This window comes from Onychomys torridus, chromosome 2 (genome assembly GCF_903995425.1).
Source record: "Onychomys torridus chromosome 2, mOncTor1.1, whole genome shotgun sequence".
Taxonomy (NCBI): domain Eukaryota; kingdom Metazoa; phylum Chordata; class Mammalia; order Rodentia; family Cricetidae; genus Onychomys; species Onychomys torridus.
The window spans coordinates 133367233-133375727 of record NC_050444.1 but is presented as its reverse complement, the minus strand read 5'-3'; the positions used below and the strand labels follow the sequence as shown (position 1 = coordinate 133375727).

Below are 8495 nucleotides of genomic sequence, written 5' to 3'. Positions count from 1 at the left end.
TTTATGTGTATGGGTTTTTGCCTACATACATGCTTGTGCACCATGTGTATCTGTTGCCTATGGATGTGACAGAAGAGAGTCAGATCCCCTGGAACTGGAAACACAGACAGCTCTGAACTAGCTGGTTCCCTGGAACAGCAGTCAGTGCTCTTAACCTTGGAACCATCTCTCCAGCCTGTATCCTCCCTTTTGCATTTGTAACTTCCATGTGTCAGATGACACATAGATGAATGTGATTCTCTTACAGGCCCCATCATGTGGATGATTCCAGGGCAGAACCAAAGCTGGGTTTCTGAGTTTATCCTGCTTGGCTTCTCCAGTGACCCCACAACCAACAGCATCCTCTTCATTGTGTTCCTTCTCATCTACCTGTGCTCAGTCCTGGGCAATGGGCTCATCATCATGCTGATCTGCCTGGACACACAGCTGCACACTCCCATGTACTTCTTCCTCTGTATACTTGCCCTGTTGGATATGTGCTATGTCACCACCACCATGCCCCAGATGCTGGTGCATCTTCTTGCTCACTCTCAGACCATCTCCTTTGCTGGCTGTTGGCTGCAGATGTATGTGTTTAGTGCCCTGGGTATAACTGAGGGCACCTTCTTTGTTGTCATGGCTTATGACAGATATGTGGCCATTTGCTACCCACTGCGTTATACTGTCATCCTCAACTGGGGACTGTGCATACAGTTGGCAGCTGGGACTTGTATCTGTGGTTTCCTCTCTGGTTTGTTACATACTTTCTTCACCATGAGTCTGCCATATTGTGGGCCCAACAAAGGTCAACCACTACTTCTGTGAAGGTCCTTCAGTGCGTAGCCTGGCTTGCATGGATACCCACATCATTGAGATGGTGGACCTGATCTTGAGTGTTTTTGTGGTTGTTACTCCCATTTCCCTCATTGTGGTCTCCTACATTCGTATTGCCAAGGCTATTCTCAAGATCAAGTCCACCCCAGGGCCGCTGCAAGGCTTTCTCTACCTGTGCCTCTCACCTGACTGTGGTCACATTCTTCTATGGTCCAGCCTCTTACATCTACATGAGGCCCAACTCCAGCTACTCATCTGAGCGAGACAAGCAGATCTCACTCTTTTACAATGCCTTCACAGCCTTGCTCAATCCTGTGGTCTACAGTCTTCGGAATAAAGACATCAAGAGGGCCTTTCTCAAGGTGATGGGGCATGGTAGGGTGGACTTCTGAACCAGGTTTCAGGAGAAGCTGGAGTAGATTATTCATTATTTAAGAGAGGAACAATGTCTTCATTATATGTAACTCATCTGTGCATTTGAACCAACATAGTACTTGGTAGATAGACAAACCACTGTGAAACTAAGTTGTCTGTTTTGATTAACAGGCTATACTAAGATACAGCACCAAAAACCTCAATAATCTTTGTGGATTATAATTGCAAACATTCATTTTTTTTGCTCATATTGTTTGTTAGCTGTAGGTTAGGATTGACCTTCTGTTCTCTCACATCCACCCTAAAGCATTAGCTGTTATTAGGACTTCACCTTCTATAACAGAAGAAAGGAACATGCACAAAACTCATGATGACTCACTGCTTCTCAAAAGTGACAAATTGTTTACATCCATTCCATTGATTACCACAAGTTGTGTGGTCAACCCCAATGGCAACCACTCAGTAATATTTTCTTCCCACCTAGAAGCAATTGGGATCACATGGAATGGTCTGGTGCATGTAGTCTCTCTACCATGGGCAGCAAAGAACAGAGATAATGGAATTTATGATTTTACCACAGAAACCAGTATCATCCATGACAACAATGAGAAGCATTGACCATGCTCTGTGTAAGTGACATGGTAATGGAAGCTGTTGAGTGTCAAGCAATGTAAACAAAGTAGTATATATAAACAATACACGTTGCAAACACTAAAATTAAGCCCACAGTGTGCCTAACCTATGCCATTTAGAGATGTGACTTTATGCATGAATTCAATATGGTTTGTCAGTAAATTTGGGGAGCTATACATTGTATTATCAAAGACACAAGCCTTGCCATTAGTGGACCTGGGTTCTCCTCTCAACCTTGCTGACTTGGTTAGTACATGAATGACTTTGGTCTTCAATCTCACTTTATTAATCAATAAAATTAACACCTTAACTTTGTTTCCAAAGCATATTTTGTCTCTGGCATTCTCTGTCTCTGTCTCTCTATCCTCTCCCCCATGGGAACACAGTAAGAAGGTAACTATCAATGAGCTAGGAAGAAGAAGAGAATGCTCAGTAGATCCTGCTCATATGGCCACCTGACCTCTGAGGTCATTGGGTTGAGAGACACCTAGAAAATTAGTAAGCACATTTCTCAGTGTGCCTTTGTAGTATTGCTACAGATGTTGGGTATGTGGATCAGTCAACCAAGGAAGAAGATCTTCTTTGCCTATAGGTGTTACTGTCTCATAGGCTGGGAACCCAGATGGAACAAAAAGATGAAAGTCAAGCAGTAGGCAAGCTTGGTTTTTCTTGAGTGGATATGATCTTTGCTTCTGCCATGCCCTGCAGACTCCAGACCTCAGCTGCTTTAGTCTTCAAAGTGGACTTACATGGGCACTTCTCCTTAACCTATTTTACTATAGATCTCTGAGATGACAGATTTATAAAGTAAACCCACAGTTAACATTGTTTCCACCAGCAACAAGAGATAAGCTGGAAACAGACATCAAATTAGTTGTTTAGAAATGAGGATGCAGTTTCTTAAGTGAACAGACAGGGTTCTTTGATGGAGAAAAATGGAGGACAGAAATGTCATTGTGAAGAGTGAACAAGTATGGTCTTGACATTAAAGAAGTGATATTTAGCTGATACTTGTGGATAGAATGAGCCAGCTATGGAAAGAGCAGGAGAAGTGAGGATAAGCTTCAATTTAGAAAATGACTTCCCCTTATTCAAAGAGCTGAGGGCTACTGGGAGTTGTGGTGTGCATCCCAGCATTATGGAGATAAAGACAGGCTGATCTCTAAGACTTTGAGGCCAACCTAGTCTGCATACAGCATTCCAGGCCAGTCAGCCAGGGCTACACACTAAAACACACACCCCATCTCTCTCTCTTTCTCTCTCTCTCTCTCTCTCTCTCTCTCTCTCTCTCTCTCTCTCTCACACACACACACACACACACACACACACACACACACACACACACACACACACACACACATTGGAGGAAAGTCCCTGTAGTCATGTAGAATATGCAGGAGAGGCAGAGATGAATTATAGGATAGGTCAGAGGCCAGGTCCATACAGATACTGAGATGCTGCTTGGAGGAGTGCTGTACACTGAAGGATGATAACCTCCAATATAGGGGTGGCCTTAAGAAGCCGTGATTGGGAAGAGGTGGGGTCAAATGCTGGGACTCCCAGGGCACTCAGGTTGTGAATGTGAATAAAGGCTCTCCCCCCACTTAAAAAGCTGCAATGCATGTGGAGTACCTAAAAAGGACTCAGGTTGAGGATCCTGGGAGGTGTGATCTTTATTGATTATGCTGTTGGAGAGGAAACTAGGGAAGAGGGGAAGTGGGAGTCGAGCAGAGAAGTGTAGAGTGATTGGTGGAAAATATGGTTCTGGGAAACACATGGGTGGAGAGTTTCTGACTAGACTACTTAGAATACACTTCAGTTTACAACTTCCATGTTGTCATGGACACCTGCACTCTGCCCACCCAGCTACCTGCTTGACCCCCTCAAATCCTCTAGTGAAGCTAGCTGCTGGGTGGACTCATTCACAAAGGTCCCCGCATGGTTCCTGAGGTCTGCAAGGTCATACAGAGGCCCACTGTGAATGCCTCTGCTCCTGGTGGCAGCTAGCTTGATGTCATTGCTAACTGTGTGTTCATTTATCCATATTTTGGGAGTGGGTGTAAGTTTGCCTACCACATCCAGAGTGGCCTTGCTTGGCTAATTACCAAATGTCTTTGTCAACCAGAGCCTGAGCCACACAGCTATGAGAACTTTTAATTAATTGGATCATTGCGATAAGAAGAACCTATCTTAAGACTTACCTTAAGTCTAGGCACACCTTCTCTTGGCAGTCTGTAAAAAGGACAAAAATAAAGAAGTTTTTCTTCTTTGTCTGCTTGCCCTCGCTCTTCCCTGGTATTACAGCCTACTTCTTCAGGATTCTGACATACAATGAAGACTAGCTGAGACATCCAGTCTTGTGATTGGAAACAACTACTAGATTCTGAGACTTTCCACTGCGAGTCAGGCATTGGTAGAATAGCTGGACCACAGCTTATACTGCATGCTGGAGAATCCTGCCCCAGTCCTCCAGGCTACTGCCATCCTGGCTATATGGTAACTGTGTCTTCAAAAGGCCATTCCATCATTCTGTCAGACCAGCTGCTTCAGGGTGGTGGGGAATGCTGTTTTTATTATTGTAGACCCATAGATCCAGTACCAAGCTGTTTTTATTATTGTATTATTGTAGCTCTATAGTAGCACTTGAAGTCAGGGATCATGATGCCTCCAGGGGTTGTTTTATTGTACAGGATTCTTTTGGCTATCCTGAGTTTTTTGTTTTTCCATATAAAGTTGAGTATTATTCTTTCCAGGTCTGTGAAGAATTGTGTTGGGATTTTGATGGGGATTGCATTGAATCTGTAGATTGCTTTTGGTAAAGTTACCATTTTTACTATGTTAATCCTACCTATCCATAAGCATGGGAGATCTTTCCATTTTCTGACATCTTCTTCAATTTCTTTTTTCAGGGTCTTAAAGTTCTTGTCATACAGGTCCTTTGCTTGCTTAGTTAGAGACACCCCAAGGTATTTTATATCATTTGTGGCTATTAAAAGGGTGATGTATCTCTGATTTCTTTCTCAGCCAGTTTGTCATTTGTATATAGGCGGGGTACGGTCCCAGCTGGATCAGGAGCAAAGTGGGAGAACAAGGAAAGAGACACCATGATAAGTGAAGACCCCATGAGAATAGGAAGAAGCAGAGTGCTAGAGAGGTCCCCAGAAATTCACAAAGATACCTCCATGATAGACTACTGGCAATGGCCTAGAGAAAGCCTGAACTGACCTACTCTGGTGATCGGTTGGCCAAACATCCTAACTGTCATGATAGAACTCTCATTCAGTGACTGATGGAAGTAGATGCAGAGATCCACAGCCAGGCCCCAGGTGGAGCTCCAAGAGTCCAATTGGCAAGAGAGAGAAGGAATTATATGAGCAAGAGATATTGAGAGCATGATTGGAAAAAGCACAGGAACAAATAGCCAAACTAGTGGAAACACATGAACTATGAACCAACAGCTGAAGAACCCCCATGAAACTTGATCAGGCCCTCTGGATAAGTGACATACGTGATTAGCTTGAACTATTTAGGAGGCCCCCAGGCAGCAGGACCAGGACCTGTCCTTGGTGCATGAACTGGCTTTTTGGAACCTAGGGCCTATGCTGAGACATTTTGCTCAGCTTTGGTGTAGGGAGGAGGGGACTGAACCTGCCTCAACTGAATCTACCAGGCTGAGCTGAATCCCCAGGGAAGACCTTGCCTTGGAGGAGATGGGAATGGGGAGTGGATTGGGGGGAAAGGCTGAGGGTTGAGGAGGACAAGGGGATCCATGGATGATATGTAAAATTATATATATATATATATATATATATATATATATATATATATATATATATATATATAGAGAGAGAGAGAGAGAGAGAGAGAGAGAGAGAGAGAGAGAGAGAGAGAGAGAGAGAGCGCCATAGATCCCATGAGTATGGGTCCACTGTTGTACTTATCTGGCTGTTAAGTGGTTTTTTTTTTATTTGAATCAATGCTGTGTGGAATACCATGATGGCGGACAAGGCATTCTGTAAGTTCACAGATGGTGGTTTTGGCAGAAGCATTATGTGTTGGAAAGGCAAATCCATAATCAGAATAAGTATTTCAGTAAGGACAAAGCGTTTTCCTATCCATGAAAGAAGTGAACCAATGTAGACAACCTGCCACCAGGTAACTGGATTGTCATCCTAGAGAATAGTACCATATTGTAACAAGCCCCCACTTGTTAGCACAACTAACTCCATGATGGAAGTGCCATTCAGTCTGTAAAACTCAGCACTTAGCCCCACCAGCCAAAAATGAAAGCAAAGACCTAATCTATCAAATTCCATAGTTCTGAGAAAGTCTCTATATGTACTAATCTTGTCTTTTGGCTTCTATACTTCCACTTCTGGATAACCATAATCATTCTTGATAACTGGAGTATGTCAAATCAAAATATGTTTTTTGTACTTAAAAGCTTACCCTGAGAAAGGCTTGGTGCTACACGGGGATCCTGGCTACTAAAAACTTTCTATTGGCTTAAACCCATGTCCAAGGTGTTCTCTGGTGGATGCTCCACAATAATATCTGGGGCTCAGGTTGATCTGTGCTGTTGACACTCATCAGCAACTGTATCCAGGTCAGCTTTGGTGAGCAGAAGTCCACATTGTTGTACCCTCCCCTTTGTCTTTCCTTCTACTTCCAGGTCCTCAGATATCATTTATAATAAATAATTAATTTGTTCAAGGCTGGCCTTGAATCCTTGAGACCTCCTGCCTCTATCTCCCATGTTTTGGGATTATAAGCATGCACCATTGACCCGTCCAGCAGATCAGGTTATTCGAGGGTCTCAAGGAGGGAACCACCTGAAAGCCAATGGGGGTGAGAGGAGAAGGAGACCAGGCGCATAAAGAAAGACAGAGTCAGTCTGCGTCACATCAAGGTCTCCTTTATTGGCAGGATGTTGCAGCTTATAAGCAGGATTTCAGGCAGGGAGGGGGAGCAGGGAGAGGAGAGTGGAAAATTTTGAGAAAAAGTCAGGGTGGTCAGGGTGGGGTGTTTTTGGTCCCAGGCTCTTGCAGCTGGCTGATTACAGTTTATTCCAGGTGGCCTATCTAAACGTACATTTTGTGGTTAGGCCAAGGATGCCCTGTTTTTGCAAGACTCCATGAAGCAGAAAAACTCAAGACATAACAGTCCTGGGTCAAACAGTCCTGGGTCAGTCTCCAACAAATTCCCCCTCTTTTCTTTAAAATGGACCACGTTTGTGGTCGAGCTTTAAGAGGTCTGGGGGTCTGAAGGAATGGCTTCTGGAGGATTACAGGGGCCCTGTCCCTCTATGCTATGAGAAAAGAGGTCCAGGAGACAATGTCTCCCCAGATTCAAACACTACAGGAGTCCCCGTGGTGCGGGAATCAGCGGACTGTGCGGTTTTTGGAGGGAATGGAAATTGCTAAGCGCTGAGCGTTAGGCTGCTACCACACAACCATTATGCAATGGGGAATGTAATCCAGGCTCTCGGGATAATAGGGCACCCATGTCCCCAGCCTGTGCAGTCACAGCTGCACTCCAATCATGCCTGGAGCGTTCTCTCACACAGGGGCGGCCTCGCCCGAGTCGAGGGGTCTGTGTGGGGCATCTTCATCATGGTCCTAATGAAACCAAGGGATGTTAGGACTCGAGGACACTGAACCTGAGTCTTTGAGGGGGCTCCTGGCCGCTCTCCTCTGTGTCTAGTCTATGATAGTGAATCGAAATATGCTGTGGTAAGGCCGAATCAATCTGACTTTTGATAAATCGAGTCAACCGCTGAAAAGCCCAGGGGCCAAAGTGATGAGGAGAAGAAAAATAATCAAAGGAGCTAAAATGGTGGGTAACAGGGTGGGGAGCCAGGGGATCCTTGCAGCCAATCTTCAAATCATCCATGCTGATTTTCAAATTCCCTCTTTCTCTGAGCTAGCCTTTCCCTCAATTTTTCCATGGATTCTCTGACAATACCAGTATGGTCTGCATAAAAGCAACATTCTTCCTTTAGGGCGGCACATAAACCTCCCTCCTTCAGGAACAACAGATCTAGACCCCTTCTGTTTTGTAGTACTACTTCTGAAACTGAAGTGAGTGACTTTTCAAGGGCTGAGATGGACCTTTCTATAGCCTCTAGATCGGTGGTCATGGCCATTTGTAACTGCATCAGGTGGTTGTTTTGTACGAGAGCGGTGGTTCCTGTACCAACTCCAGCAGCAATGCCTCTGATGCCTAACAAGAGGGCAATAGTCATAGATACAGGCTCTCGGGTGTATCTGCCCCTCTGTTCAAAGAATTCTGTCATTGAGCTTTCCTCATGATACGTGACACGAGGCCACAGCTGAACAAGTACACAGAATTCATGGGAGTTATTAAATATCTGAGCAGACACACAGGGGGTTAATCTGGTGTTGCAGGCCCAGTAGGACCCATTGGGTGCCTCAAGATAGTAGCTTCCCTTGGTGAGTGTTATTGTCTGGTTGCAGAGATGTTGGTGAGTCGATGGTACCGTACCCAAACAGAATCCCTGCCCCGAGATTTCAGAGAGCGTCAATCTATGAGGGTTAGCTTGGCACCTCCTGCTAGGGGAGGAGAGGTTGCTGGCAGCAGACTGAAAGGCGATTCCCTCATAATAAGGGGGGCTGGAGGTAAGGCAAAGCCAGCAATTCAAGGTCTTATCTGGG

General features: G+C 44.9%; 1 pseudogene; it reads left to right on the top strand.

The window, feature by feature from the left end:
* The first annotated feature begins 206 nt into the window (after window positions 1–206).
* On the top strand, window positions 207–1205 carry LOC118578628 (annotated as a pseudogene).
* The last annotated feature ends 7290 nt before the right edge of the window (window positions 1206–8495 follow it).